Source organism: Rhinoderma darwinii, chromosome 1 (assembly GCF_050947455.1).
Source record: "Rhinoderma darwinii isolate aRhiDar2 chromosome 1, aRhiDar2.hap1, whole genome shotgun sequence".
Lineage (NCBI taxonomy): Eukaryota > Metazoa > Chordata > Amphibia > Anura > Rhinodermatidae > Rhinoderma > Rhinoderma darwinii.
In genome coordinates this window covers 247,407,307-247,431,490 of record NC_134687.1, presented here as the reverse complement: position 1 = coordinate 247,431,490, position 24,184 = coordinate 247,407,307, and the positions used below count along the sequence as shown (strand labels likewise).

The 24,184-nt window shown below is 42.0% G+C and overlaps 108 pseudogenes; all 108 read left to right on the top strand.

The window, feature by feature from the left end:
* The first annotated feature begins 26 nt into the window (after positions 1-26).
* LOC142708045 (5S ribosomal RNA) lies at positions 27-143 on the top strand (annotated as a pseudogene).
* Positions 144-211: 68 nt separating this feature from the next.
* Positions 212-330, top strand: LOC142680474 (5S ribosomal RNA; annotated as a pseudogene).
* A 67-nt stretch (positions 331-397) lies between these two features.
* On the top strand, positions 398-516 carry LOC142711661 (5S ribosomal RNA; annotated as a pseudogene).
* A 67-nt stretch (positions 517-583) lies between these two features.
* On the top strand, positions 584-702 carry LOC142737389 (5S ribosomal RNA; annotated as a pseudogene).
* Positions 703-769: 67 nt separating this feature from the next.
* On the top strand, positions 770-888 carry LOC142681849 (5S ribosomal RNA; annotated as a pseudogene).
* A 67-nt stretch (positions 889-955) lies between these two features.
* On the top strand, positions 956-1,074 carry LOC142670786 (5S ribosomal RNA; annotated as a pseudogene).
* Positions 1,075-1,327: 253 nt separating this feature from the next.
* Positions 1,328-1,446, top strand: LOC142735633 (5S ribosomal RNA; annotated as a pseudogene).
* Positions 1,447-1,513: 67 nt separating this feature from the next.
* Positions 1,514-1,632, top strand: LOC142690384 (5S ribosomal RNA; annotated as a pseudogene).
* A 67-nt stretch (positions 1,633-1,699) lies between these two features.
* LOC142670666 (5S ribosomal RNA) lies at positions 1,700-1,818 on the top strand (annotated as a pseudogene).
* Positions 1,819-1,885: 67 nt separating this feature from the next.
* Positions 1,886-2,004, top strand: LOC142736970 (5S ribosomal RNA; annotated as a pseudogene).
* Positions 2,005-2,071: 67 nt separating this feature from the next.
* LOC142670544 (5S ribosomal RNA) lies at positions 2,072-2,190 on the top strand (annotated as a pseudogene).
* Positions 2,191-2,257: 67 nt separating this feature from the next.
* On the top strand, positions 2,258-2,376 carry LOC142678709 (5S ribosomal RNA; annotated as a pseudogene).
* Positions 2,377-2,443: 67 nt separating this feature from the next.
* Positions 2,444-2,562, top strand: LOC142692013 (5S ribosomal RNA; annotated as a pseudogene).
* Positions 2,563-3,001: 439 nt separating this feature from the next.
* Positions 3,002-3,120, top strand: LOC142666449 (5S ribosomal RNA; annotated as a pseudogene).
* Positions 3,121-3,187: 67 nt separating this feature from the next.
* LOC142724085 (5S ribosomal RNA) lies at positions 3,188-3,306 on the top strand (annotated as a pseudogene).
* Positions 3,307-3,373: 67 nt separating this feature from the next.
* LOC142667031 (5S ribosomal RNA) lies at positions 3,374-3,492 on the top strand (annotated as a pseudogene).
* Positions 3,493-3,559: 67 nt separating this feature from the next.
* LOC142670147 (5S ribosomal RNA) lies at positions 3,560-3,678 on the top strand (annotated as a pseudogene).
* A 67-nt stretch (positions 3,679-3,745) lies between these two features.
* LOC142736901 (5S ribosomal RNA) lies at positions 3,746-3,864 on the top strand (annotated as a pseudogene).
* Positions 3,865-4,117: 253 nt separating this feature from the next.
* Positions 4,118-4,236, top strand: LOC142668035 (5S ribosomal RNA; annotated as a pseudogene).
* A 67-nt stretch (positions 4,237-4,303) lies between these two features.
* LOC142695280 (5S ribosomal RNA) lies at positions 4,304-4,422 on the top strand (annotated as a pseudogene).
* A 67-nt stretch (positions 4,423-4,489) lies between these two features.
* Positions 4,490-4,608, top strand: LOC142670423 (5S ribosomal RNA; annotated as a pseudogene).
* Positions 4,609-4,675: 67 nt separating this feature from the next.
* LOC142670291 (5S ribosomal RNA) lies at positions 4,676-4,794 on the top strand (annotated as a pseudogene).
* Positions 4,795-4,861: 67 nt separating this feature from the next.
* On the top strand, positions 4,862-4,980 carry LOC142699175 (5S ribosomal RNA; annotated as a pseudogene).
* A 253-nt stretch (positions 4,981-5,233) lies between these two features.
* LOC142738078 (5S ribosomal RNA) lies at positions 5,234-5,352 on the top strand (annotated as a pseudogene).
* Positions 5,353-5,419: 67 nt separating this feature from the next.
* LOC142710907 (5S ribosomal RNA) lies at positions 5,420-5,538 on the top strand (annotated as a pseudogene).
* A 67-nt stretch (positions 5,539-5,605) lies between these two features.
* LOC142687369 (5S ribosomal RNA) lies at positions 5,606-5,724 on the top strand (annotated as a pseudogene).
* A 67-nt stretch (positions 5,725-5,791) lies between these two features.
* On the top strand, positions 5,792-5,910 carry LOC142725942 (5S ribosomal RNA; annotated as a pseudogene).
* A 67-nt stretch (positions 5,911-5,977) lies between these two features.
* On the top strand, positions 5,978-6,096 carry LOC142703583 (5S ribosomal RNA; annotated as a pseudogene).
* A 67-nt stretch (positions 6,097-6,163) lies between these two features.
* Positions 6,164-6,282, top strand: LOC142724488 (5S ribosomal RNA; annotated as a pseudogene).
* A 253-nt stretch (positions 6,283-6,535) lies between these two features.
* LOC142736358 (5S ribosomal RNA) lies at positions 6,536-6,654 on the top strand (annotated as a pseudogene).
* A 67-nt stretch (positions 6,655-6,721) lies between these two features.
* Positions 6,722-6,840, top strand: LOC142738211 (5S ribosomal RNA; annotated as a pseudogene).
* Positions 6,841-6,910: 70 nt separating this feature from the next.
* On the top strand, positions 6,911-7,029 carry LOC142670169 (5S ribosomal RNA; annotated as a pseudogene).
* Positions 7,030-7,096: 67 nt separating this feature from the next.
* Positions 7,097-7,215, top strand: LOC142693268 (5S ribosomal RNA; annotated as a pseudogene).
* A 68-nt stretch (positions 7,216-7,283) lies between these two features.
* On the top strand, positions 7,284-7,400 carry LOC142690864 (5S ribosomal RNA; annotated as a pseudogene).
* Positions 7,401-7,468: 68 nt separating this feature from the next.
* Positions 7,469-7,587, top strand: LOC142680452 (5S ribosomal RNA; annotated as a pseudogene).
* Positions 7,588-7,654: 67 nt separating this feature from the next.
* Positions 7,655-7,773, top strand: LOC142666444 (5S ribosomal RNA; annotated as a pseudogene).
* A 67-nt stretch (positions 7,774-7,840) lies between these two features.
* LOC142724077 (5S ribosomal RNA) lies at positions 7,841-7,959 on the top strand (annotated as a pseudogene).
* A 67-nt stretch (positions 7,960-8,026) lies between these two features.
* Positions 8,027-8,145, top strand: LOC142735631 (5S ribosomal RNA; annotated as a pseudogene).
* Positions 8,146-8,398: 253 nt separating this feature from the next.
* On the top strand, positions 8,399-8,517 carry LOC142705974 (5S ribosomal RNA; annotated as a pseudogene).
* A 67-nt stretch (positions 8,518-8,584) lies between these two features.
* Positions 8,585-8,703, top strand: LOC142736519 (5S ribosomal RNA; annotated as a pseudogene).
* A 67-nt stretch (positions 8,704-8,770) lies between these two features.
* LOC142736834 (5S ribosomal RNA) lies at positions 8,771-8,889 on the top strand (annotated as a pseudogene).
* Positions 8,890-8,956: 67 nt separating this feature from the next.
* LOC142700835 (5S ribosomal RNA) lies at positions 8,957-9,075 on the top strand (annotated as a pseudogene).
* Positions 9,076-9,142: 67 nt separating this feature from the next.
* On the top strand, positions 9,143-9,261 carry LOC142705068 (5S ribosomal RNA; annotated as a pseudogene).
* A 67-nt stretch (positions 9,262-9,328) lies between these two features.
* Positions 9,329-9,447, top strand: LOC142734390 (5S ribosomal RNA; annotated as a pseudogene).
* A 253-nt stretch (positions 9,448-9,700) lies between these two features.
* LOC142670047 (5S ribosomal RNA) lies at positions 9,701-9,819 on the top strand (annotated as a pseudogene).
* Positions 9,820-10,072: 253 nt separating this feature from the next.
* LOC142735630 (5S ribosomal RNA) lies at positions 10,073-10,191 on the top strand (annotated as a pseudogene).
* A 67-nt stretch (positions 10,192-10,258) lies between these two features.
* Positions 10,259-10,377, top strand: LOC142690373 (5S ribosomal RNA; annotated as a pseudogene).
* A 67-nt stretch (positions 10,378-10,444) lies between these two features.
* Positions 10,445-10,563, top strand: LOC142669925 (5S ribosomal RNA; annotated as a pseudogene).
* Positions 10,564-10,630: 67 nt separating this feature from the next.
* Positions 10,631-10,749, top strand: LOC142736969 (5S ribosomal RNA; annotated as a pseudogene).
* A 67-nt stretch (positions 10,750-10,816) lies between these two features.
* On the top strand, positions 10,817-10,935 carry LOC142669804 (5S ribosomal RNA; annotated as a pseudogene).
* Positions 10,936-11,002: 67 nt separating this feature from the next.
* On the top strand, positions 11,003-11,121 carry LOC142678698 (5S ribosomal RNA; annotated as a pseudogene).
* Positions 11,122-11,188: 67 nt separating this feature from the next.
* LOC142692002 (5S ribosomal RNA) lies at positions 11,189-11,307 on the top strand (annotated as a pseudogene).
* Positions 11,308-11,746: 439 nt separating this feature from the next.
* Positions 11,747-11,865, top strand: LOC142666438 (5S ribosomal RNA; annotated as a pseudogene).
* A 67-nt stretch (positions 11,866-11,932) lies between these two features.
* Positions 11,933-12,051, top strand: LOC142724070 (5S ribosomal RNA; annotated as a pseudogene).
* Positions 12,052-12,118: 67 nt separating this feature from the next.
* LOC142667020 (5S ribosomal RNA) lies at positions 12,119-12,237 on the top strand (annotated as a pseudogene).
* A 67-nt stretch (positions 12,238-12,304) lies between these two features.
* On the top strand, positions 12,305-12,423 carry LOC142670136 (5S ribosomal RNA; annotated as a pseudogene).
* A 67-nt stretch (positions 12,424-12,490) lies between these two features.
* Positions 12,491-12,609, top strand: LOC142736899 (5S ribosomal RNA; annotated as a pseudogene).
* A 253-nt stretch (positions 12,610-12,862) lies between these two features.
* On the top strand, positions 12,863-12,981 carry LOC142668024 (5S ribosomal RNA; annotated as a pseudogene).
* A 67-nt stretch (positions 12,982-13,048) lies between these two features.
* On the top strand, positions 13,049-13,167 carry LOC142695269 (5S ribosomal RNA; annotated as a pseudogene).
* Positions 13,168-13,234: 67 nt separating this feature from the next.
* On the top strand, positions 13,235-13,353 carry LOC142669671 (5S ribosomal RNA; annotated as a pseudogene).
* Positions 13,354-13,420: 67 nt separating this feature from the next.
* Positions 13,421-13,539, top strand: LOC142669549 (5S ribosomal RNA; annotated as a pseudogene).
* Positions 13,540-13,606: 67 nt separating this feature from the next.
* On the top strand, positions 13,607-13,725 carry LOC142699167 (5S ribosomal RNA; annotated as a pseudogene).
* A 253-nt stretch (positions 13,726-13,978) lies between these two features.
* On the top strand, positions 13,979-14,097 carry LOC142738077 (5S ribosomal RNA; annotated as a pseudogene).
* A 67-nt stretch (positions 14,098-14,164) lies between these two features.
* LOC142710897 (5S ribosomal RNA) lies at positions 14,165-14,283 on the top strand (annotated as a pseudogene).
* A 67-nt stretch (positions 14,284-14,350) lies between these two features.
* Positions 14,351-14,469, top strand: LOC142687358 (5S ribosomal RNA; annotated as a pseudogene).
* A 67-nt stretch (positions 14,470-14,536) lies between these two features.
* LOC142725931 (5S ribosomal RNA) lies at positions 14,537-14,655 on the top strand (annotated as a pseudogene).
* A 67-nt stretch (positions 14,656-14,722) lies between these two features.
* On the top strand, positions 14,723-14,841 carry LOC142703572 (5S ribosomal RNA; annotated as a pseudogene).
* A 67-nt stretch (positions 14,842-14,908) lies between these two features.
* Positions 14,909-15,027, top strand: LOC142724357 (5S ribosomal RNA; annotated as a pseudogene).
* Positions 15,028-15,466: 439 nt separating this feature from the next.
* On the top strand, positions 15,467-15,585 carry LOC142738210 (5S ribosomal RNA; annotated as a pseudogene).
* A 70-nt stretch (positions 15,586-15,655) lies between these two features.
* On the top strand, positions 15,656-15,774 carry LOC142669427 (5S ribosomal RNA; annotated as a pseudogene).
* Positions 15,775-15,841: 67 nt separating this feature from the next.
* Positions 15,842-15,960, top strand: LOC142693257 (5S ribosomal RNA; annotated as a pseudogene).
* Positions 15,961-16,028: 68 nt separating this feature from the next.
* Positions 16,029-16,145, top strand: LOC142690853 (5S ribosomal RNA; annotated as a pseudogene).
* Positions 16,146-16,213: 68 nt separating this feature from the next.
* Positions 16,214-16,332, top strand: LOC142680441 (5S ribosomal RNA; annotated as a pseudogene).
* A 67-nt stretch (positions 16,333-16,399) lies between these two features.
* LOC142666433 (5S ribosomal RNA) lies at positions 16,400-16,518 on the top strand (annotated as a pseudogene).
* A 67-nt stretch (positions 16,519-16,585) lies between these two features.
* LOC142724059 (5S ribosomal RNA) lies at positions 16,586-16,704 on the top strand (annotated as a pseudogene).
* Positions 16,705-16,771: 67 nt separating this feature from the next.
* Positions 16,772-16,890, top strand: LOC142735629 (5S ribosomal RNA; annotated as a pseudogene).
* A 253-nt stretch (positions 16,891-17,143) lies between these two features.
* On the top strand, positions 17,144-17,262 carry LOC142705952 (5S ribosomal RNA; annotated as a pseudogene).
* Positions 17,263-17,329: 67 nt separating this feature from the next.
* On the top strand, positions 17,330-17,448 carry LOC142736518 (5S ribosomal RNA; annotated as a pseudogene).
* A 67-nt stretch (positions 17,449-17,515) lies between these two features.
* Positions 17,516-17,634, top strand: LOC142736833 (5S ribosomal RNA; annotated as a pseudogene).
* A 67-nt stretch (positions 17,635-17,701) lies between these two features.
* On the top strand, positions 17,702-17,820 carry LOC142700824 (5S ribosomal RNA; annotated as a pseudogene).
* Positions 17,821-17,887: 67 nt separating this feature from the next.
* On the top strand, positions 17,888-18,006 carry LOC142705057 (5S ribosomal RNA; annotated as a pseudogene).
* A 253-nt stretch (positions 18,007-18,259) lies between these two features.
* Positions 18,260-18,378, top strand: LOC142669306 (5S ribosomal RNA; annotated as a pseudogene).
* Positions 18,379-18,445: 67 nt separating this feature from the next.
* LOC142736517 (5S ribosomal RNA) lies at positions 18,446-18,564 on the top strand (annotated as a pseudogene).
* A 67-nt stretch (positions 18,565-18,631) lies between these two features.
* LOC142738525 (5S ribosomal RNA) lies at positions 18,632-18,750 on the top strand (annotated as a pseudogene).
* Positions 18,751-18,817: 67 nt separating this feature from the next.
* Positions 18,818-18,936, top strand: LOC142731716 (5S ribosomal RNA; annotated as a pseudogene).
* Positions 18,937-19,189: 253 nt separating this feature from the next.
* Positions 19,190-19,308, top strand: LOC142669184 (5S ribosomal RNA; annotated as a pseudogene).
* Positions 19,309-19,375: 67 nt separating this feature from the next.
* LOC142678687 (5S ribosomal RNA) lies at positions 19,376-19,494 on the top strand (annotated as a pseudogene).
* Positions 19,495-19,747: 253 nt separating this feature from the next.
* LOC142736515 (5S ribosomal RNA) lies at positions 19,748-19,866 on the top strand (annotated as a pseudogene).
* Positions 19,867-19,933: 67 nt separating this feature from the next.
* LOC142729786 (5S ribosomal RNA) lies at positions 19,934-20,052 on the top strand (annotated as a pseudogene).
* Positions 20,053-20,119: 67 nt separating this feature from the next.
* On the top strand, positions 20,120-20,238 carry LOC142669051 (5S ribosomal RNA; annotated as a pseudogene).
* A 67-nt stretch (positions 20,239-20,305) lies between these two features.
* LOC142696576 (5S ribosomal RNA) lies at positions 20,306-20,424 on the top strand (annotated as a pseudogene).
* Positions 20,425-20,491: 67 nt separating this feature from the next.
* LOC142668058 (5S ribosomal RNA) lies at positions 20,492-20,610 on the top strand (annotated as a pseudogene).
* A 67-nt stretch (positions 20,611-20,677) lies between these two features.
* On the top strand, positions 20,678-20,796 carry LOC142736828 (5S ribosomal RNA; annotated as a pseudogene).
* A 67-nt stretch (positions 20,797-20,863) lies between these two features.
* LOC142705256 (5S ribosomal RNA) lies at positions 20,864-20,982 on the top strand (annotated as a pseudogene).
* Positions 20,983-21,049: 67 nt separating this feature from the next.
* LOC142736514 (5S ribosomal RNA) lies at positions 21,050-21,168 on the top strand (annotated as a pseudogene).
* A 67-nt stretch (positions 21,169-21,235) lies between these two features.
* Positions 21,236-21,354, top strand: LOC142705245 (5S ribosomal RNA; annotated as a pseudogene).
* A 67-nt stretch (positions 21,355-21,421) lies between these two features.
* LOC142665487 (5S ribosomal RNA) lies at positions 21,422-21,540 on the top strand (annotated as a pseudogene).
* A 67-nt stretch (positions 21,541-21,607) lies between these two features.
* On the top strand, positions 21,608-21,726 carry LOC142734220 (5S ribosomal RNA; annotated as a pseudogene).
* Positions 21,727-21,979: 253 nt separating this feature from the next.
* Positions 21,980-22,098, top strand: LOC142668279 (5S ribosomal RNA; annotated as a pseudogene).
* A 439-nt stretch (positions 22,099-22,537) lies between these two features.
* Positions 22,538-22,656, top strand: LOC142736995 (5S ribosomal RNA; annotated as a pseudogene).
* Positions 22,657-22,722: 66 nt separating this feature from the next.
* On the top strand, positions 22,723-22,841 carry LOC142709064 (5S ribosomal RNA; annotated as a pseudogene).
* Positions 22,842-22,908: 67 nt separating this feature from the next.
* Positions 22,909-23,027, top strand: LOC142735686 (5S ribosomal RNA; annotated as a pseudogene).
* A 67-nt stretch (positions 23,028-23,094) lies between these two features.
* LOC142725920 (5S ribosomal RNA) lies at positions 23,095-23,213 on the top strand (annotated as a pseudogene).
* Positions 23,214-23,280: 67 nt separating this feature from the next.
* On the top strand, positions 23,281-23,399 carry LOC142699832 (5S ribosomal RNA; annotated as a pseudogene).
* Positions 23,400-23,466: 67 nt separating this feature from the next.
* On the top strand, positions 23,467-23,585 carry LOC142737315 (5S ribosomal RNA; annotated as a pseudogene).
* A 67-nt stretch (positions 23,586-23,652) lies between these two features.
* On the top strand, positions 23,653-23,771 carry LOC142703691 (5S ribosomal RNA; annotated as a pseudogene).
* Positions 23,772-23,838: 67 nt separating this feature from the next.
* On the top strand, positions 23,839-23,957 carry LOC142737462 (5S ribosomal RNA; annotated as a pseudogene).
* Positions 23,958-24,024: 67 nt separating this feature from the next.
* On the top strand, positions 24,025-24,143 carry LOC142737703 (5S ribosomal RNA; annotated as a pseudogene).
* The last annotated feature ends 41 nt before the right edge of the window (positions 24,144-24,184 follow it).

Genomic DNA, 24,184 nt, shown 5'->3' with positions numbered 1-24,184 from the left:
AGTACTATGGATTAAAGCATTTAATGTCAATGGCCATTCTAAGCTGAATGTGCCTGCTCTCGTCAGATCGCAGAAGTTACACAGCTTAAGGCCTCGCTAGTACCAGTGTGGGAGACTGTCTGGGAATCCGTGGTGCGTTTGACTTTTTATTATGTCGTTTAGATTTTGTTTCACAATCGATTAAAAAGGACTATGGATTAAAGCATTTAATGTCAATGGCCATTCTAAGCTGAATGTGCCTGCTCTCGTTAGATCGCAGAAGTTACACAGCTTAACGCCTCGCTAGTACCAGTGTGGGAGACTGTCTGGGAATCCGTGGTGCGGTTGACTTTTTATTATGTCGTTTAGATTTTGTTTCACAATAGATTAAATAGGACTATGGATTAAAGCATATAACGTCAATGGCCATTCTAAGCTGAATGTGCTTGATCTCGTCAGATCGCAGAAGTTACACAGCTTAAGGCCTCGCTAGTACCAGTGTGGGAGACTGTCTGGGAATCCGTGGTGTGGTTGAATTTTTATTATGTCGTTTAGATTTTGTTTCACAATCGATTAAAAAGGACTATGGATTAAAACATTTAATGTCAATGGCCATTCTAAGCTGAATGTCCCTGCTCTCGTCAGATCGCAGAAATTACACAGCTTATGGCCTCGCTAGTACCAGTGTGGGAGACTGTCTGGGAATCCGTGGTGCGGTTGACTTTTTATTATGTCGTTTAGATTTTGTTTCACAATCGATTAAAAAGGACTATGGATTAAAGCCTTTAATGTCAATGGCCATTCTAAGCTGAATGTCCCTGCTCTCGTCAGATCGCAGAAGTTACACAGCTTAAGGCCTCCCTAGTACCAGTGTGGGAGACTGTCTGGGAATCCGTGGCGCGGTTGACTTTTTATTATGTTGTTTAGATTTTGTTTCACAATAGATTAAATAGGACTATGGATTAAGGCTTTTATTGTCAATGGCCATTCTAAGCTGAATGTGCCTGCTCTCGTCAGATCGCAGAAGTTACACAGCTTAAGGCCTCGCTAGTACCAGTGTGGGAGACTGTCTGGGAATCCGTGGTGCGGTTGACTTTTTATTATGTCGTTTAGATTTTGTTTCACAATCGATTAAAAAGGACTATGGATTAAAGCATTTAATGTCAATGGCCATTCTAAGCTGAATGTGCCTGCTCTAGTTAGATCGCAGAAGTTACACAGCTTAACGCCTCGCTAGTACCAGTGTGGGAGACTGTCTGGGAATCCGTGGTGCGGTTGCCTTTTTATTATGTCGTTTAGATTTTGTTTCACAATAGATTAAATAGGACTATGGATGAAAGCATATAACGTCAATGGCCATTCTAAGCTGAATGTGCCTGCTCTCGTCAGATCGCAGAAGTTACACAGCTTAAGGCCTCGCTAGTACCAGTGTGGGAGACTGTCTGGGAATCCGTGGTGCGGTTGCCTTTTTATTATGTCGTTTAGATTTTGTTTCACAATCGATTAAAAAGGACTATGGATTAAAGCATTTAGTGTCAATGGGCATTCTAAGCTGAATGTGCCTGCTCTCGTCAGATCGCTGAAGTTACACAGCTTAAGGCCTCACTAGTACCAGTGTGGGAGACTGTCTGGGAATCCGTGGTGCGGTTGACTTTTTATTATGTCGTTTAGATTTTGTTTCACAATCGATTAAAAAGGACTATGGATTAAAGCATTTTATGTCAATGGCCATTCTAAGCTGAATGTGCCTGCTCTCGTCAGATCGCAGAAGTTACACAGCTTAAGGCCTCGCTAGTACCAGTGTGGGAGACTGTCTGGGAATCCGTGGTGCGGTTGACTTTTTATTATGTCGTTTAGATTTTGTTTCACAATCGATTAAAAAGGACTATGGATTAAAGCATTTAATGTCAATGGCCATTCTAAGCTGAATGTGCCTGCTCTCGTCAGATCGCAGAAGTTACACAGCTTAAGGCCTCCCTAGTACCAGTGTGGGAGACTGTCTGGGAATCCGTGGTGCGGTTGACTTTTTATTATGTCGTTTAGATTTTGTTTCACAATAGATTAAATAGGACTATGGATTAAAGCATTTAACGTCAATGGCCATTCTAAGCTGAATGTGCCTGCTCTCGTCAGATCGCAGAAGTTACACAGCTTAAGGCCTCGCTAGTACCAGTGTGGGAGACTGTCTGGGAATCCGTGGTGCGGTTGACTTTTTATTATGTCGTTTAGATTTTGTTTCACAATAGATTAAATAGGACTATGGATTAAAGCATTTAATGTCAATGGCCATTCTAAGCTGAATGTGCCTGCTCTGGTCAGAACGCAGAAGTTACACAGCTTAAGGCCTCGCTAGTACCAGTGTGGGAGACTGTCTGGGAATCCGTGGTGCGGTTGAATTTTTATTATGTCGTTTAGATTGTGTTTCACAATCGATTAAAAAGGACTATGGATTAAAGCCTTTAATGTCAATGGCCATTCTAAGCTGAATGTCCCTGCTCTCGTTAGATCGCAGAAGTTACACAGCTTAACGCCTCGCTAGTACCAGTGTGGGAGACTGTCTGGGAATCCGTGGTGCGGTTGACTTTTTATTATGTTGTTTAGATTTTGTTTCACAATAGATTAAATAGGACTATGGATTAAGCCTTTTAATGTCAAAGGCCATTCTAAGCTGAATGTGCCTGCTCTCGTCAGATCGCAGAAGTTACACAGCTTAACGCCTCGCTAGTACCAGCGTGGGAGACTGTCTGGGAATCCGTGGTGCGTTTGACTTTTTATTATGTCGTTTAGATTTTGTATCACAATCGATTAAAAAGGACTATGGATTAAAGCATTTAATGTCAATGTCCCTTCTAAGCTGAATGTGCCTGCTCTCGTTAGATCGCAGAAGTTACACAGCTTAATGCCTCGCTAGTACCAGTGTGGGAGACTGTCTGGGAATCCGTGGTGCGGTTGACTTTTTATTATGTCGTTTAGATTTTGTTTCACAATAGATTAAATAGGACTATGGATTAAAGCATATAACGTCAATGGCCATTCTAAGCTGAATGTGCCTGCTCTCGTCAGATCGCAGAAGTTACACAGCTTAAGGCCTCGCTAGTACCAGTGTGGGAGACTGTCTGGGAATCCGTGGTGTGGTTGAATTTTTATTATGTCGTTTAGATTTTGTTTCACAATCGATTAAAAAGGACTATGGATTAAAGCATTTAATGTCAATGGCCATTCTAAGCTGAATGTCCCTGCTCTCGTCAGATCGCAGAAATTACACAGCTTAAGGCCTCGCTAGTACCAGTGTGGGAGACTGTCTGGGAATCCGTGGTGCGGTTGACTTTTTATTATGTCGTCTAGATTTTGTTTCACAATCGATTAAAAAGGACTATGGATTAAAGCATTTAAGGTCAATGGCAATTCTAAGCTGAATGTGCCTGCTCTCGTCAGATCGCAGAAGTTACACAGCTTAAGGCCTCGCTAGTACCAGTGTGGGAGACTGTCTGGGAATCCGTGGTGCGGTTGAATTTTTATTATGTCGTTTAGATTTTGTTTCACAATCGATTAAAAAGGACTATGGATTAAAGACTTTAATGTCAATGGCCATTCTAAGCTGAATGTTCCTGCTCTCGTCAGATCGCAGAAGTTACACAGCTTAAGGCCTCCCTAGTACCAGTGTGGGAGACTGTCTGGGAATCCGTGGCGCGGTTGACTTTTTATTATGTTGTTTAGATTTTGTTTCACAATAGATTAAATAGGACTATGGATTAAGGCTTTTAATGTCAATGGCCATTCTAAGCTGAATGTGCCTGCTCTCGTCAGATCGCAGAAGTTACACAGCTTAAGTCCTCGCTAGTACCAGTGTGGGAGACTGTCTGGGAATCCGTGGTGCGGTTGACTTTTTATTATGTCGTTTAGATTTTGTTTCACAATCGATTAAAAAGGACTATGGATTAAAGCATTTAATGTCAATGGCCATTCTAAGCTGAATGTGCCTGCTCTAGTTAGATCGCAGAAGTTACACAGCTTAACGCCTCGCTAGTACCAGTGTGGGAGACTGTCTGGGAATCCGTGGTGCGGTTGACTTTTTATTATGTCGTTTAGATTGTGTTTCACAATAGATTAAATAGGACTATGGATGAAAGCATATAACGTCAATGGCCATTCTAAGCTGAATGTGCCTGATCTCGTCAGATCGCAGAAGTTACACAGCTTAAGGCCTCGCTAGTACCAGTGTGGGAGACTGTCTGGGAATCCGTGGTGCGGTTGCCTTTTTATTATGTCGTTTAGATTTTGTTTCACAATCGATTAAAAAGGACTATGGATTAAAGCGTTTAGTGTCAATGGGCATTCTAAGCTGAATGTGCCTGCTCTCGTCAGATCGCTGAAGTTACACAGCTTAAGGCCCCACTAGTACCAGTGTGGGAGACTGTCTGGGAATCCGTGGTGCGGTTGACTTTATATTATGTCGTTTAGATTTTGTTTCACAATCGATTAAAAAGGACTATGGATTAAAGCATTTAATGTCAATGGCCATTCTAAGCTGAATGTGCCTGCTCTCGTCAGATCGCAGAAGTTACACAGCTTAAGGCCTCGCTAGTACCAGTGTGGGAGACTGTCTGGGAATCCGTGGTGCGGTTGACTTTTTATTATGTCGTTTAGATTTTGTTTCACAATCGATTAAAAAGGACTATGGATTAAAGCATTTCATGTCAATGGCCATTCTAAGCTGAATGTGCCTGCTCTCGTCAGATCGCAGAAGTTACACAGCTTAAGGCCTCGCTAGTACCAGTGTGGGAGACTGTCTGGGAATCCGTGGTGCGGTTGACTTATTATTATGTTGTTTAGATTTTGTTTCACAATCGATTAAAAAGGACTATGGATTAAAGCATTTAACGTCAATGGCCATTCTAAGCTGAATGTGCCTGCTCTGGTCAGAACGCAGAAGTTACACAGCTTAAGGCCTCGCTAGTACCAGTGTGTGAGACTGTCTGGGAATCCGTGGTGCGGTTGACTTTTTATTATGTCGTTTAGATTTTGTTTCACAATAGATTAAATAGGACTATGGATTAAAGCATTTAACGTCAATGGCCATTCTAAGCTGAATGTGCCTTCTCTCGTCAGAACGCAGAAGTTACACAGCTTAAGGCCTCGCTAGTACCAGTGTGGGAGACTGTTTTGGAATCCGTGGTGCGGTTGAATTTTTATTATGTCGTTTAGATTTTGTTTCACAATCGATTAAAAAGGACTATGGATTAAAGCATTTAATGTCAATGGCCATTCTAAGCTGAATGTCCCTGCTCTCGTCAGATCTCAGAAGTTACACAGCTTAAGGCCTCGCTAGTACCAGTGTGGGAGACTGTCTGGGAATCCGTGGTGCGGTTGACTTTTTATTATGTCGTTTAGATTTTGTTTCACAATCGATTAAAAAGGACTATGGATTAAAGCATTTAATGTCAATGGCCATTCTAAGCTGAATGTCCCTGCTCTCGTTAGATCGCAGAAGTTACACAGCTTAACGCCTCGCTAGTACCAGTGTGGGAGACTGTCTGGGAATCCGTGGTACGGTTGACTTTTTATTATGTCGTTTAGATTTTGTTTCACAATAGATTAAATAGGACTATGGATTAAAGCATTTAACGTCAATGGCCATTCTAAGCTGAATGTGCCTGCTTTCGTCAGATCGCAGAAGTTACACAGCTTAAGGCCTCGCTAGTACCAGTGTGGGAGACTGTCTGGGAGTCCGTGGTGCGGTTGAATTTTTATTATGTCGTTTAGATTTTGTTTCACAATCGATTAAAAAGGACTATGGATTAAAGCATTTTATGTCAATGGCCATTCTAAGCTGAATGTCCCTGCTCTCGTCAGATCGCAGAAGTTACACAGCTTAAGGCCTCGCTAGTACCAGTGTGGGAGACTGTCTGGGAATCCGTGGTGCGGTTGACTTTTTATTATGTCGTTTAGATTTTGTTTCACAATCGATTAAAAAGGACTATGGATTAAAGCATTTACTATCAATGGCCATTCTAAGCTGAATGTGCCTGCTCTCGTTAGATCGCAGAAGTTACACAGCTTAACGCCTCGCTAGTACCAGTGTGGGAGACTGTCTGGGAATCCGTGGTGCGGTTGACTTTTTATTATGTCGTTTAGATTTTTTTTCACAATAGATTAAATAGGACTATGGATTAAAGCATTTAACGTCAATGGCCATTCTAAGCTGAATGTGCCTGCTCTCGTCAGAACGCAGAAGTTACACAGCTTAAGGCCTCGCTAGTACCAGTGTGGGAGACTGTCTGGGAATCCGTGGTGCGGTTGACTTTTTATTATGTCGTTTAGATTTTGTTTCACAATAGATTAAATAGGACTATGGATTAAAGCATTTAACGTCAATGGCAATTCTAAGCTGAATGTGCCTGCTCTGGTCAGAACGCAGAAGTTACACATCTTAAGGCCTCGCTAGTACCAGTGTGGGAGACTGTCTGGGAATCCGTGGTGCGGTTGAATTTTTATTATGTCGTTTAGATTTTGTTTCACAATCGATTAAAAAGGACTATGGATTAAAGCCTTTAATGTCAATGGCCATTCTAAGCTGAATGTCCCTGCTCTCGTCAGATCGCAGAAGTTACACAGCTTAAGGCCTCGCTAGTACCAGTGTGGGAGACTGTCTGGGAATCCGTGGTGTGGTTGACTTTTTATTATGTTGTTTAGATTTTGTTTCACAATAGATTAAATAGGACTATGGATTAAGGCTTTTAATGTCAATGGTCATTCTAAGCTGAATGTGCCTGCTCTCGTCAGAACGCAGAAGTTACACAGCTTAAGGCCTCGCTAGTACCAGTGTGGGAGACTGTCTGAGAATCCGTGGTGTGGTTGACTTTTTATTATGTCGTTTAGATTTTGTTTCACAATCGATTAAAAAGGACTATGGATTAAAGCATTTTTTGATGTCAATGGCCATTCTAAGCTGAATGTGCCTGCTCTCGTCAGATCGCAGAAGTTACACAGCTTAAGGCCTCGCTAGTACCAGTGTGGGAGACTGTCTGGGAATCCGTGGTGCGGTTGACTTTTTATTATGTCGTTTAGATTTTGTTTCACAATCGATTAAAAAGGACTATGGATTAAAGCCTTTAATGTCAATGGCCATTCTAAGCTGAATGTCCCTGCTCTCGTCAGATCGCAGAAGTTACACAGCTTAAGGCCTCCTTAGTACCAGTGTGGGAGACTGTCTGGGAATCCGTGGTGAGGTTGACTTTTTATTATGTTGTTTAGATTTTGTTTCACAATAGATTAAATAGGACTATGGATTAAGGCTTTTAATGTCAAAGGCCATTCTAAGCTGAATGTGCCTGCTCTCGTCAGATCGCAGAAGTTACACAGCTTAAGGCCTCGCTAGTACCAGTGTGGGAGACTGTCTGGGAATCCGTGGTGCGTTTGACTTTTTATTATGTCGTTTAGATTTTGTTTCACAATCGATTAAAAAGGACTATGGATTAAAGCATTTAATGTCAATGGCCATTCTAAGCTGAATGTGCCTGCTCTCGTTAGATCGCAGAAGTTACACAGCTTAACGCCTCGCTAGTACCAGTGTGGGAGACTGTCTGGGAATCCGTGGTGCGGTTGACTTTTTATTATGTCGTTTAGATTTTGTTTCACAATAGATTAAATAGGACTATGGATTAAAGCATATAACGTCAATGGCCATTCTAAGCTGAATGTGCCTGCTCTCGTCAGATCGCAGAAGTTACACAGCTTAAGGCCTCGCTAGTACCAGTGTGGGAGACTGTCTGGGAATCCGTGGTGTGGTTGAATTTTTATTATGTCGTTTAGATTTTGTTTCACAATCGATTAAAAAGGACTATGGATTAAAGCATTTAATGTCAATGGCCATTCTAAGCTGAATGTCCCTGCTCTCGTCAGATCGCAGAAATTACACAGCTTAAGGCCTCGCTAGTACCAGTGTGGGAGACTGTCTGGGAATCCGTGGTGCGGTTGACTTTTTATTATGTCGTTTAGATTTTGTTTCACAATAGATTAAATAGGACTATGGATGAAAGCATCTAACGTCAATGGCCATTCTAAGCTGAATGTGCCTGCTCTCGTCAGATCGCAGAAGTTACACAGCTTAAGGCCTCGCTAGTACCAGTGTGGGAGACTGTCTGGGAATCCGTGGTGCGGTTGCCTTTTTATTATGTCGTTTAGATTTTGTTTCACAATCGATTAAAAAGGACTATGGATTAAAGCATTTAGTGTCAATGGGCATTCTAAGCTGAATGTGCCTGCTCTCGTCAGATCGCTGAAGTTACACAGCTTAAGGCCTCACTAGTACCAGTGTGGGAGACTGTCTGGGAATCCGTGGTGCGGTTGAATTTTTATTATGTCGTTTAGATTTTGTTTCACAATCGATTAAAAAGGACTATGGATTAAAGCCTTTAATGTCAATGGCCATTCTAAGCTGAATGTCCCTGCTCTCGTTAGATCGCAGAAGTTACACAGCTTAACGCCTTGCTAGTACCAGTGTGGGAGACTGTCTGGGAATCCGTGGTGCGGTTGACTTTTTATTATGTCGTTTAGATTTTGTTTCACAATAGATTAAATAGGACTATGGATTAAAGCATTTAACGTCAATGGCCATTCTAAGCTGAATGTGCCTGCTCTCGTCAGATCGCAGAAGTTACACAGCTTAAGGCCTCGCTAGTACCAGTGTGGGAGACTGTCTGGGAATCCGTGGTGCGGTTGAATTTTTATTATGTCGTTTAGATTTTGTTTCACAATCGATTAAAAAGGACTATGGATTAAAGCATTTTATGTCAATGGCCATTCTAAGCTGAATGTCCCTGCTCTCGTCAGATCGCAGAAGTTACACAGCTTAAGGCCTCGCTAGTACCAGTGTGGGAGACTGTCTGGGAATCCGTGGTGCGGTTGCCTTTTTATTATGTCGTTTAGATTTTGTTTCACAATCGATTAAAAAGGACTATGGATTAAAGCATTTAATGTCAATGGCCATTCTAAGCTGAATGTGCCTGCTATCGTCAGATCGCAGAAGTTACACAGCTTAAGGCCTCGCTAGTACCAGTGTGGGAGACTGTCTGTGAATCCGTGGTGCGGTTGACTTTTTATTATGTCGTTTAGATTTTGTTTCACAATCGATTAAAAAGGACTATGGATTAAAGCATTTAATGTCAATGGCCATTCTAAGCTGAATGTGACTGCTCTCGTCAGATCGCAGAAGTTACACAGCTTAAGGCCTCGCTAGTTCCAGTGTGGGAGACTGTCTGGGAATCTGTGGTGCGGTTGACTTTTTATTATGTCGTTTAGATTTTGTTTCACAATCGATTAAAAAGGACTATGGATTAAAACATTTAATGTCAATGGCAATTCTAAGCTGAATGTGCCTGCTCTCGTCAGATCGCAGAAGTTACACAGCTTAAGGCCTCGCTAGTACCAGTGTGGGAGACTGTCTGGGAATCCGTGGTGCGGTTGACTTTTTATTATGTCGTTTAGATTTTGTTTCACAATCGATTAAAAAGGACTATGGATTAAAGCATTTAATGTCAATGGCCATTCTAAGCTGAATGTGCCTGCTCTAGTTAGATCGCAGAAGTTACACAGCTTAACGCCTCGCTAGTACCAGTGTGGGAGACTGTCTGGGAATCCGTGGTGCGGTTGCCTTTTTATTATGTCGTTTAGATTTTGTTTCACAATAGATTAAATAGGACTATGGATGAAAGCATATAACGTCAATGGCCATTCTAAGCTGAATGTGCCTGCTCTCGTCAGATCGCAGAAGTTACACAGCTTAAGGCCTCGCTAGTACCAGTGTGGGAGACTGTCTGGGAATCCGTGGTGCGGTTGACTTTTTATTATGTCGTTTAGATTTTGTTTCACAATCGATTAAAAAGGACTATGGATTAAAGCATTTAATGTCAATGGCCATTCTAAGCTGAATGTGCCTGCTCTAGTTAGATCGCAGAAGTTACACAGCTTAACGCCTCGCTAGTACCAGTGTGGGAGACTGTCTGGGAATCCGTGGTGCGGTTGCCTTTTTATTATGTCGTTTAGATTTTGTTTCACAATAGATTAAATAGGACTATGGATGAAAGCATATAACGTCAATGGCCATTCTAAGCTGAATGTGCCTGCTCTCGTCAGATCGCAGAAGTTACACAGCTTAAGGCCTCGCTAGTACCAGTGTGGGAGACTGTCTGGGAATCCGTGGTGCGGTTGCCTTTTTATTATGTCGTTTAGATTTTGTTTCACAATCGATTAAAAAGGACTATGGATTAAAGCATTTAGTGTCAATGGGCATTCTAAGCTGAATGTGCCTGCTCTCGTCAGATCGCTGAAGTTACACAGCTTAAGGCCTCACTAGTACCAGTGTGGGAGACTGTCTGGGAATCCGTGGTGCGGTTGACTTTTTATTATGTCGTTTAGATTTTGTTTCACAATCGATTAAAAAGGACTATGGATTAAAGCATTTTATGTCAATGGCCATTCTAAGCTGAATGTGCCTGCTCTCGTCAGATCGCAGAAGTTACACAGCTTAAGGCCTCGCTAGTACCAGTGTGGGAGACTGTCTGGGAATCCGTGGTGCGGTTGACTTTTTATTATGTCGTTTAGATTTTGTTTCACAATCGATTAAAAAGGACTATGGATTAAAGCATTTAATGTCAATGGCCATTCTAAGCTGAATGTGCCTGCTCTCGTCAGATCGCAGAAGTTACACAGCTTAAGGCCTCCCTAGTACCAGTGTGGGAGACTGTCTGGGAATCCGTGGTGCGGTTGACTTTTTATTATGTCGTTTAGATTTTGTTTCACAATAGATTAAATAGGACTATGGATTAAAGCATTTAACGTCAATGGCCATTCTAAGCTGAATGTGCCTGCTCTCGTCAGATCGCAGAAGTTACACAGCTTAAGGCCTCGCTAGTACCAGTGTGGGAGACTGTCTGGGAATCCGTGGTGCGGTTGACTTTTTATTATGTCGTTTAGATTTTGTTTCACAATAGATTAAATAGGACTATGGATTAAAGCATTTAATGTCAATGGCCATTCTAAGCTGAATGTGCCTGCTCTGGTCAGAACGCAGAAGTTACACAGCTTAAGGCCTCGCTAGTACCAGTGTGGGAGACTGTCTGGGAATCCGTGGTGCGGTTGAATTTTTATTATGTCGTTTAGATTGTGTTTCACAATCGATTAAAAAGGACTATGGATTAAAGCCTTTAATGTCAATGGCCATTCTAAGCTGAATGTCCCTGCTCTCGTTAGATCGCAGAAGTTACACAGCTTAACGCCTCGCTAGTACCAGTGTGGGAGACTGTCTGGGAATCCGTGGTGCGGTTGACTTTTTATTATGTTGTTTAGATTTTGTTTCACAATAGATTAAATAGGACTATGGATTAAGCCTTTTAATGTCAAAGGCCATTCTAAGCTGAATGTGCCTGCTCTCGTCAGATCGCAGAAGTTACACAGCTTAACGCCTCGCTAGTACCAGCGTGGGAGACTGTCTGGGAATCCGTGGTGCGTTTGACTTTTTATTATGTCGTTTAGATTTTGTATCACAATCGATTAAAAAGGACTATGGATTAAAGCATTTAATGTCAATGTCCCTTCTAAGCTGAATGTGCCTGCTCTCGTTAGATCGCAGAAGTTACACAGCTTAATGCCTCGCTAGTACCAGTGTGGGAGACTGTCTGGGAATCCGTGGTGCGGTTGACTTTTTATTATGTCGTTTAGATTTTGTTTCACAATAGATTAAATAGGACTATGGATTAAAGCATATAACGTCAATGGCCATTCTAAGCTGAATGTGCCTGCTCTCGTCAGATCGCAGAAGTTACACAGCTTAAGGCCTCGCTAGTACCAGTGTGGGAGACTGTCTGGGAATCCGTGGTGTGGTTGAATTTTTATTATGTCGTTTAGATTTTGTTTCACAATCGATTAAAAAGGACTATGGATTAAAGCATTTAATGTCAATGGCCATTCTAAGCTGAATGTCCCTGCTCTCGTCAGATCGCAGAAATTACACAGCTTAAGGCCTCGCTAGTACCAGTGTGGGAGACTGTCTGGGAATCCGTGGTGCGGTTGACTTTTTATTATGTCGTCTAGATTTTGTTTCACAATCGATTAAAAAGGACTATGGATTAAAGCATTTAAGGTCAATGGCAATTCTAAGCTGAATGTGCCTGCTCTCGTCAGATCGCAGAAGTTACACAGCTTAAGGCCTCGCTAGTACCAGTGTGGGAGACTGTCTGGGAATCCGTGGTGCGGTTGAATTTTTATTATGTCGTTTAGATTTTGTTTCACAATCGATTAAAAAGGACTATGGATTAAAGACTTTAATGTCAATGGCCATTCTAAGCTGAATGTTCCTGCTCTCGTCAGATCGCAGAAGTTACACAGCTTAAGGCCTCCCTAGTACCAGTGTGGGAGACTGTCTGGGAATCCGTGGCGCGGTTGACTTTTTATTATGTTGTTTAGATTTTGTTTCACAATAGATTAAATAGGACTATGGATTAAGGCTTTTAATGTCAATGGCCATTCTAAGCTGAATGTGCCTGCTCTCGTCAGATCGCAGAAGTTACACAGCTTAAGTCCTCGCTAGTACCAGTGTGGGAGACTGTCTGGGAATCCGTGGTGCGGTTGACTTTTTATTATGTCGTTTAGATTTTGTTTCACAATCGATTAAAAAGGACTATGGATTAAAGCATTTAATGTCAATGGCCATTCTAAGCTGAATGTGCCTGCTCTAGTTAGATCGCAGAAGTTACACAGCTTAACGCCTCGCTAGTACCAGTGTGGGAGACTGTCTGGGAATCCGTGGTGCGGTTGACTTTTTATTATGTCGTTTAGATTGTGTTTCACAATAGATTAAATAGGACTATGGATGAAAGCATATAACGTCAATGGCCATTCTAAGCTGAATGTGCCTGATCTCGTCAGATCGCAGAAGTTACACAGCTTAAGGCCTCGCTAGTACCAGTGTGGGAGACTGTCTGGGAATCCGTGGTGCGGTTGCCTTTTTATTATGTCGTTTAGATTTTGTTTCACAATCGATTAAAAAGGACTATGGATTAAAGCGTTTAGTGTCAATGGGCATTCTAAGCTGAATGTGCCTGCTCTCGTCAGATCGCTGAAGTTACACAGCTTAAGGCCCCACTAGTACCAGTGTGGGAGACTGTCTGGGAATCCGTGGTGCGGTTGACTTTATATTATGTCGTTTAGATTTTGTTTCACAATCGATTAAAAAGGACTATGGATTAAAGCATTTAATGTCAATGGCCATTCTAAGCTGAATGTGCCTGCTCTCGTCAGATCGCAGAAGTTACACAGCTTAAGGCCTCGCTAGTACCAGTGTGGGAGACTGTCTGGGAATCCGTGGTGCGGTTGACTTTTTATTATGTCGTTTAGATTTTGTTTCACAATCGATTAAAAAGGACTATGGATTAAAGCATTTCATGTCAATGGCCATTCTAAGCTGAATGTGCCTGCTCTCGTCAGATCGCAGAAGTTACACAGCTTAAGGCCTCGCTAGTACCAGTGTGGGAGACTGTCTGGGAATCCGTGGTGCGGTTGACTTATTATTATGTTGTTTAGATTTTGTTTCACAATCGATTAAAAAGGACTATGGATTAAAGCATTTAACGTCAATGGCCATTCTAAGCTGAATGTGCCTGCTCTGGTCAGAACGCAGAAGTTACACAGCTTAAGGCCTCGCTAGTACCAGTGTGTGAGACTGTCTGGGAATCCGTGGTGCGGTTGACTTTTTATTATGTCGTTTAGATTTTGTTTCACAATAGATTAAATAGGACTATGGATTAAAGCATTTAACGTCAATGGCCATTCTAAGCTGAATGTGCCTTCTCTCGTCAGAACGCAGAAGTTACACAGCTTAAGGCCTCGCTAGTACCAGTGTGGGAGACTGTTTTGGAATCCGTGGTGCGGTTGAATTTTTATTATGTCGTTTAGATTTTGTTTCACAATCGATTAAAAAGGACTATGGATTAAAGCATTTAATGTCAATGGCCATTCTAAGCTGAATGTCCCTGCTCTCGTCAGATCTCAGAAGTTACACAGCTTAAGGCCTCGCTAGTACCAGTGTGGGAGACTGTCTGGGAATCCGTGGTGCGGTTGACTTTTTATTATGTCGTTTAGATTTTGTTTCACAATCGATTAAAAAGGACTATGGATTAAAGCATTTAATGTCAATGGCCATTCTAAGCTGAATGTCCCTGCTCTCGTTAGATCGCAGAAGTTACACAGCTTAACGCCTCGCTAGTACCAGTGTGGGAGACTGTCTGGGAATCCGTGGTACGGTTGACTTTTTATTATGTCGTTTAGATTTTGTTTCACAATAGATTAAATAGGACTATGGATTAAAGCATTTAACGTCAATGGCCATTCTAAGCTGAATGTGCCTGCTTTCGTCAGATCGCAGAAGTTACACAGCTTAAGGCCTCGCTAGTACCAGTGTGGGAGACTGTCTGGGAGTCCGTGGTGCGGTTGAATTTTTATTATGTCGTTTAGATTTTGTTTCACAATCGATTAAAAAGGACTATGGATTAAAGCATTTTATGTCAATGGCCATTCTAAGCTGAATGTCCCTGCTCTCGTCAGATCGCAGAAGTTACACAGCTTAAGGCCTCGCTAGTACCAGTGTGGGAGACTGTCTGGGAATCCGTGGTGCGGTTGACTTTTTATTATGTCGTTTAGATTTTGTTTCACAATCGATTAAAAAGGACTATGGATTAAAGCATTTACTATCAATGGCCATTCTAAGCTGAATGTGCCTGCTCTCGTTAGATCGCAGAAGTTACACAGCTTAACGCCTCGCTAGTACCAGTGTGGGAGACTGTCTGGGAATCCGTGGTGCGGTTGACTTTTTATTATGTCGTTTAGATTTTTTTTCACAATAGATTAAATAGGACTATGGATTAAAGCATTTAACGTCAATGGCCATTCTAAGCTGAATGTGCCTGCTCTCGTCAGAACGCAGAAGTTACACAGCTTAAGGCCTCGCTAGTACCAGTGTGGGAGACTGTCTGGGAATCCGTGGTGCGGTTGACTTTTTATTATGTCGTTTAGATTTTGTTTCACAATAGATTAAATAGGACTATGGATTAAAGCATTTAACGTCAATGGCAATTCTAAGCTGAATGTGCCTGCTCTGGTCAGAACGCAGAAGTTACACATCTTAAGGCCTCGCTAGTACCAGTGTGGGAGACTGTCTGGGAATCCGTGGTGCGGTTGAATTTTTATTATGTCGTTTAGATTTTGTTTCACAATCGATTAAAAAGGACTATGGATTAAAGCCTTTAATGTCAATGGCCATTCTAAGCTGAATGTCCCATCTCTCGTCAGATCGCAGAAGTTACACAGCTTAAGGCCTCGCTAGTACCAGTGTGGGAGACTGTCTGGGAATCCGTGGTGTGGTTGACTTTTTATTATGTTGTTTAGATTTTGTTTCACAATAGATTAAATAGGACTATGGATTAAGGCTTTTAATGTCAATGGTCATTCTAAGCTGAATGTGCCTGCTCTCGTCAGAACGCAGAAGTTACACAGCTTAAGGCCTCGCTAGTACCAGTGTGGGAGACTGTCTGAGAATCCGTGGTGTGGTTGACTTTTTATTATGTCGTTTAGATTTTGTTTCACAATCGATTAAAAAGGACTATGGATTAAAGCATTTTTTGATGTCAATGGCCATTCTAAGCTGAATGTGCCTGCTCTCGTCAGATCGCAGAAGTTACACAGCTTAAGGCCTCGCTAGTACCAGTGTGGGAGACTGTCTGGGAATCCGTGGTGCGGTTGACTTTTTATTATGTCGTTTAGATTTTGTTTCACAATCGATTAAAAAGGACTATGGATTAAAGCCTTTAATGTCAATGGCCATTCTAAGCTGAATGTCCCTGCTCTCGTCAGATCGCAGAAGTTACACAGCTTAAGGCCTCCTTAGTACCAGTGTGGGAGACTGTCTGGGAATCCGTGGTGAGGTTGACTTTTTATTATGTTGTTTAGATTTTGTTTCACAATAGATTAAATAGGACTATGGATTAAGGCTTTTAATGTCAAAGGCCATTCTAAGCTGAATGTGCCTGCTCTCGTCAGATCGCAGAAGTTACACAGCTTAAGGCCTCGCTAGTACCAGTGTGGGAGACTGTCTGGGAATCCGTGGTGCGTTTGACTTTTTATTATGTCGTTTAGATTTTGTTTCACAATCGATTAAAAAGGACTATGGATTAAAGCATTTAATGTCAATGGCCATTCTAAGCTGAATGTGCCTGCTCTCGTTAGATCGCAGAAGTTACACAGCTTAACGCCTCGCTAGTACCAGTGTGGGAGACTGTCTGGGAATCCGTGGTGCGGTTGACTTTTTATTATGTCGTTTAGATTTTGTTTCACAATAGATTAAATAGGACTATGGATTAAAGCATATAACGTCAATGGCCATTCTAAGCTGAATGTGCCTGCTCTCGTCAGATCGCAGAAGTTACACAGCTTAAGGCCTCGCTAGTACCAGTGTGGGAGACTGTCTGGGAATCCGTGGTGTGGTTGAATTTTTATTATGTCGTTTAGATTTTGTTTCACAATCGATTAAAAAGGACTATGGATTAAAGCATTTAATGTCAATGGCCATTCTAAGCTGAATGTCCCTGCTCTCGTCAGATCGCAGAAATTACACAGCTTAAGGCCTCGCTAGTACCAGTGTGGGAGACTGTCTGGGAATCCGTGGTGCGGTTGACTTTTTATTATGTCGTTTAGATTTTGTTTCACAATAGATTAAATAGGACTATGGATGAAAGCATCTAACGTCAATGGCCATTCTAAGCTGAATGTGCCTGCTCTCGTCAGATCGCAGAAGTTACACAGCTTAAGGCCTCGCTAGTACCAGTGTGGGAGACTGTCTGGGAATCCGTGGTGCGGTTGCCTTTTTATTATGTCGTTTAGATTTTGTTTCACAATCGATTAAAAAGGACTATGGATTAAAGCATTTAGTGTCAATGGGCATTCTAAGCTGAATGTGCCTGCTCTCGTCAGATCGCTGAAGTTACACAGCTTAAGGCCTCACTAGTACCAGTGTGGGAGACTGTCTGGGAATCCGTGGTGCGGTTGAATTTTTATTATGTCGTTTAGATTTTGTTTCACAATCGATTAAAAAGGACTATGGATTAAAGCCTTTAATGTCAATGGCCATTCTAAGCTGAATGTCCCTGCTCTCGTTAGATCGCAGAAGTTACACAGCTTAACGCCTTGCTAGTACCAGTGTGGGAGACTGTCTGGGAATCCGTGGTGCGGTTGACTTTTTATTATGTCGTTTAGATTTTGTTTCACAATAGATTAAATAGGACTATGGATTAAAGCATTTAACGTCAATGGCCATTCTAAGCTGAATGTGCCTGCTCTCGTCAGATCGCAGAAGTTACACAGCTTAAGGCCTCGCTAGTACCAGTGTGGGAGACTGTCTGGGAATCCGTGGTGCGGTTGAATTTTTATTATGTCGTTTAGATTTTGTTTCACAATCGATTAAAAAGGACTATGGATTAAAGCATTTTATGTCAATGGCCATTCTAAGCTGAATGTCCCTGCTCTCGTCAGATCGCAGAAGTTACACAGCTTAAGGCCTCGCTAGTACCAGTGTGGGAGACTGTCTGGGAATCCGTGGTGCGGTTGCCTTTTTATTATGTCGTTTAGATTTTGTTTCACAATCGATTAAAAAGGACTATGGATTAAAGCATTTAATGTCAATGGCCATTCTAAGCTGAATGTGCCTGCTATCGTCAGATCGCAGAAGTTACACAGCTTAAGGCCTCGCTAGTACCAGTGTGGGAGACTGTCTGTGAATCCGTGGTGCGGTTGACTTTTTATTATGTCGTTTAGATTTTGTTTCACAATCGATTAAAAAGGACTATGGATTAAAGCATTTAATGTCAATGGCCATTCTAAGCTGAATGTGACTGCTCTCGTCAGATCGCAGAAGTTACACAGCTTAAGGCCTCGCTAGTTCCAGTGTGGGAGACTGTCTGGGAATCTGTGGTGCGGTTGACTTTTTATTATGTCGTTTAGATTTTGTTTCACAATCGATTAAAAAGGACTATGGATTAAAACATTTAATGTCAATGGCAATTCTAAGCTGAATGTGCCTACTCTCGTTAGATCGCAGAAGTTACACAGCTTAACGCCTCGCTAGTACCAGTGTGGGAGACCGGCTGGGAATCCGTGGTGCGGTTGACTTTTTATTATGTCGTTTAGATTTTGTTTCACAATCGATTAAAAAGGACTATGGATTAAAGCATTTAATGTCAATGGCCATTCTAAGCTGAATGTGCCTGCTCTCGTCAGATCGCAGAAGTTACACAGCTTAAGGCCTCGCTAGTACCAGTGTGGGAGACTGTCTGGGAATCCGTGGTGCGGTTGACTTTTTATTATGTAGTTTAGATTTTGTTTCACAATCGATTAAAAAGGACTATGGATTAAAGCATTTAATGTCAATGGCCATTCTAAGCTGAATGTGCCTGCTCTCGTCAGATCGCAGAAGTTACACAGCTTAAGGCCTCGCTAGTACCAGTGTGGGAGACTGTCTGGGAATCCGTGGTGCGGTTGAATTTTTATTATGTCGTTTAGATTTTGTTTCACAATCGATTAAAAAGGACTATGGATTAAAGCATTTAATGTCAATGGCCATTCTAAGCTGAATGTCCCTGCTCTCGTCAGATCGCAGAAGTTACACAGCTTAAGGCCTCGCTAGTACCAGTGTGGGAGACTGTCTGGGAATCCATGGTGCGGTTGACTTTTTATTATGTCGTTTAGATTTTGTTTCACAATCGATTAAAAAGGACTATGGATTAAAGCATTTAATGTCAATGGCCATTCTAAGCTGAATGTGCCTGCTCTCGTCAGATCGCAGAAGTTACACAGCTTAAGGCCTTGCTAGTACCAGTGTGGGAGACTGTCTGGGAATCCGTGGTGCGGTTGACTTTTTATTATGTCGTTTAGATTTTGTTTCACAATAGATTAAATAGGACTATGGATTAAAGCATTTAACGTCAATGGCCATTCTAAGCTGAATGTGCCTGCTCTCCTCAGATCGCAGGGGTTACACAGCTTAAGGCCTCGCTAGTACCAGTGTGGGAGACTGTCTGCGAATCCGTGGAGCGGTTGACTTTTTATTATGTCGTTTAGATTTTGTTTCACAATCGATTAAAAAGTACTATGGATTAAAGCATTTAATGTCAATGGCCATTCTAAGCTGAATGTGCCTGCTCTCGTCAGATCGCAGAAGTTACACAGCTTAAGGCCTCGCTAGTACCAGTGTGGGAGACTGTCTGGGAATCCGTGGTGCGGTTGACTTTTTATTACGTCGTTTAGATTTTGTTTCACAATAGATTAAATAGGACTATGGATTAAAGCATTTAACGTCAATGGCCATTCTAAGCTGAATGTGCCTGCTCTGGTCAGAACGCAGAAGTTACACAGCTTAAGGCCTCGCTAGTACCAGTGTGGGAGACTGTCTGGGAATCCGTGGTGCGGTTGAATTTTTATTATGTCGTTTAGATTTTGTTTCACAATCGATTAAAAAGGACTATGGTTTAAAGCCTTTAACGTCAATGGCCATTCTAAGCTGAATGTCCCTGCTCTCGTTAGATCGCAGGAGTTACACAGCTTAACGCCTCGCTAGTACCAGTGTGGGAGACTGTCTGGGAACCCGTGGTGCGGTTGACATTTTATTATGTCGTTTAGATTTTGTTTCACAATAGATTAAATAGGACTATGGATTAAAGCATTTAACGTCAATGGCCATTCTAAGCTGAATGTGCCTGCTCTCGTCAGATCGCAGAAGTTACACAGCTTAAGGCCTCGCTAGTACCAGTGTGGGAGACTGTCTGGGAATCCGTGGTGCGGTTGAATTTTTAATATGTCGTTTAGATTTTGTTTCACAATCGATTAAAAAGGACTATGGATTAAAGCATTTAATGTCAATAGCCATTCTAAGCTGAATGTCCCTGCTCTCGTCAGATCGCAGAAGTTACACAGCTTAAGGCCTCGCTAGTACCAGTGTGGGAGACTGTCTGGGAATCCGTGGTGCGGTTGACTTTTTATTATGTCGTTTAGATTTTGTTTCACAATCGATTAAAAAGGACTATGGATTAAAGCATTTAATGTCAATGGCCATTCTAAGCTGAATGTGCCTGCTCTCGTCAGATCGCAGAAGTTACACAGCTTAAGGCCTCGCTAGTACCAGTGTGGGAGACTGTCTGGGAATCCGTGGTGCGGTTGACTTTTTATTATGTCGTTTAGATTTTGTTTCACAATAGATTAAATAGGACTATGGATTAAGGCTTTTAATGTCAATGGCCATTCTAAGCTGAATGTGACTGCTCTCGTCAGATCGCAGAAGTTACACAGCTTAAGGCCTCGCTAGTACCAGTGTGGGAGACTGTCTCGGAATCTGTGGTGCGGTTGACTTTTTATTATGTCGTTTAGATTTTGTTTCACAATAGATTAAATAGGACTATGGATTAAAGCATTTAACATCAATGGCCATTCTAAGCTGAATGTGCCAGCTCTCGTCAGAACGCAGAAGTTACACAGCTTAAGGCCTCGCTAGTACCAGTGTGGGAGACTGTCTGGGAATCCGTGGTGCGGTTGAATTTTTATTATGTCGTTTAGATTATGTTTCACAATCGATTAAATAGGACTATGGATTAAATCATTTAACGTCAATGGCCATTCTAAGCTGAATGTGCCTGCTCTCGTCAGATCGCAGAAGTTACACAGCTTAAGGCCTCGCTAGTACCAGTGTCGGAGACTGTCTGGGAATCCGTGGTGCGGTTGACTTTTTATTATGTCGTTTAGATTTTGTTTCACAATCGATTAAAAAGGACTATGGATTAAAGCATTTAATGTCAATGGCCATTCTAAGCTGAATGTGCCTGCTCTCGTCAAAACGCAGAAGTTACATAGCTTAAGTCCTCGCTAGTACCAGTGTGGGAGACTGTCTGGGAATCCGTGGTGCGGTTGACTTTTTATTATGTTGTTTAGATTTTGTTTCACAATAGATTAAATAGGACTATGGATTAAAACATTTAACGTCAATGGCCATTCTAAGCTGAATGTGCCTGCTCTCGTCAGATCGCAGAAGTTACACAGCTTAAGGCCTCGCTAGTACCAGTGTGGGAGACTGTCTGGGAATCCGTGGTGCGGTTGAATTTTTATTATGTCGTTTAGATTTTGTTTCACAATCGATTAAAAAGGACTATGGATTAAAGCATTTAATGTCAATGGCCATTCTAAGCTGAATGTGCCTGCTCTCGTCAAAACGCAGAAGTTACATAGCTTAAGTCCTCGCTAGTACCAGTGTGGGAGACTGTCTGGGAATCCGTGGTGCGGTTGACTTTTTATTATTTCGTTTAGATTTTGTTTCACAATAGATTAAATAGGACTATGGATTAAAACATTTAACGTCAATGGCCATTCTAAGCTGACTGTGCCTGCTCTCGTCAGATCGCAGAAGTTACACAGCTTAAGGCCTCGCTAGTACCAGTGTGGGAGACTGTCTGGGAATCCGTGGTGCGGTTGAATTTTTATTATGTCGTTTAGATTTTGTTTCACAATCGATTAAAAAGGACTATGGATTAAAGCATTTAATGTCAATGGCCATTCTAAGCTGAATGTCCCTGCTCTCGTCAGATCGCAGAAGTTACACAGCTTAAGGCCTCGCTAGTACCAGAGTGGGAGACTGTCTGGGAATCCGTGGTGCGGTTGATTTTTTATTATGTCGTTTAGATTTTGTTTCACAATCGATTAAAAAGGACTATGGATTAAAGCATTTAATGTCAATGGCCATTCTAAGCTGAATGTCCCTGCTCTCGTCATATCGCAGAAGTTACACAGCTTAAGGCCTCGCTAGTACCAGTGTGGGAGACTGTCTGGGAATCCATGGTGCGGTTGATTTTTTATTATGTCATTTAGATTTTGTTTCACAATCGATTAAAAAGGACTATGGATTAAAGCCTTTAATGTCAATGGCCATTCTAAGCTGAATGTGCCTGCTCTCGTCAGATCGCAGAAGTTACACAGCTTAAGGCCTCGCTAGTACCAGTGTGGGAGACTGTCTTGGAATCCGTGGTGCGTTTGACTTTTTATTATGTCGTTTAGATTTTGTTTCACTATCGATTAAAAAGGACTATGGATTAAAGCATTTAATGTCAATGGCCATTCTAAGCTGAATGTGCCTGCTCTCGTTAGATCGCAGAAGTTACACAGCTTAACGCCTCGCTAGTACCAGTGTGGGTGACTGTCTGGGAATCCGCGGTGCGTTGGACTTTTTATTATGTCGTTTAGATTTTGTTTCACAATAGATTAAATAGGACTATGGATTAAAGCATTTAACGTCAATGGCCATTCTAAGCTGAATGTGCCTTCTCTCGTCACATCGCAGAACTTACACAGCTTAAGGCCTCGCTAGTACCAGTGTGGGAGACTGTCTGGGAATCCGTGGTGCGGTTGACTTTTTATTATGTTGTTTAGATTTTGTTTCACAATAGATTAAATAGGACTATGGATTAAGGCTTTTAAAGTCAATGGCCATTCTAAGCTGAATGTGCCTGCCCTCGTCAGATCGCAGAAGTTACACAGCTTAAGGCCTCGCTAGTACCAGTGTGGGAGACTGTCTGGGAATCCGTGGTGCGGTTGACTTTTATTATGTCGTTTAGATTTTGTTTCACAATCGATTAAAAAGGACTATGGATTAAAGCATTTAATGTCAATGGCCATTCTAAGCTGAATGTGCATGCTCTCGTTAGATCGCAGAAGTTAAACAGCTTAACGCCTCGCTAGTACCAGTGTGGGAGACTGTCTGGGAATCCGTGGTGCGGTTCACTTTTTATTATTTCGTTTAGATTTTGTTTCACAATAGATTAAATAGGACTATGGATTAAAACATTTAACGTCAATTGCCATTCTAAGCTGAATGTGCCTGCTCTCGTCAGATCGCAGAAGTTACACAGCTTAAGGCCTCGCTAGTACCAGTGTGGGAGACTGTCTGGGAATCCGTGGTGCGGTTGAATTTTTATTATGTCGTTTAGATTTTGTTTCACAATCGATTAAAAAGGACTATGGATTAAAGCGTTTAATGTCAATGGCCATTCTAAGCTGAATGTCCCTGCTCTCGTCAGATCGCAGAAGTTACACAGCTTAAGGCCTCGCTAGTACCAGTGTGGGAGACTGTCTGGGAATCCGTGGTGCGGTTGACTTTTTATAATGTCGTTTAGATTTTGTTTCACAATAGATTAAAAAGGACTATGGATTAAAGCATTTAATGTCAATGGCCATTATAAGCTGAATGTGCCTGCTCTTGTCAGATCGCAGAAGTTACACAGCTTAAGGCCTCGCTAGTACCAGTGTGGGAGACTGTCTGGGAATCCGTGGTGCGGTTGACTTTTTATTATGTCGTTTAGATTTTGTTTCACAATAGATTAAAAAGGACTATGGATTAAAGCATTTAATGTCAATGGCCATTCTAAGCTGAATGTGCCTGCTCTCGTCAGATCGCAGAAGTTACACAGCTTAAGGCCTCGCTAGTACCAGTGTGGGAGACTGTCTGGGAAGCCGTGGTGCGGTTGACTTTTTATTATGTCGTTTAGATTATGTTTCACAATCGATTAAAAAGGACTATGGATTAAAGCCTTTAAAGTCAATGGCCATTCTAAGCTGAATGTCCCTGCTCTCGTCAGATCGCAAAACTTACACAGCTTAAGGCCTCGCTAGTACCAGTGTGGGAGACTGTCTGGGAATCCGTGGTGCGGTTGCCTTTTTATTATGTTGTTTAGATTTTGTTTCACAGTAGATTAAATAGGACTATGGATTAAGGCTTTTAATGTCAATGGCCATTCTAAGCTGAATGTGCCTGCTCTCGTCAGAACGCAGAAGCTACACAGCTTAAGGCCTCGCTAGTACCAATGTGGGAGACTGTCTGGGAATCCGTGGTGCGGTTGAATTTTTATTATGTCGTTTAGATTTTGTTTCACAATCGATTAAAAAGGACTATGGATTAAATCATTTAATGTCAATGGCCATTCTAAACTGAATGTCCCTGCTCTCGTCAGATCGCAGAAGTTACACAGCTTAAGGCCTCGCTAGTACCAGTGTGGGAGACTGTCTGGGAATCCGTGGTGCGGTTGACTTTTTATTATGTTGTTTAGATTTTGTTTCACAATAGATTAAA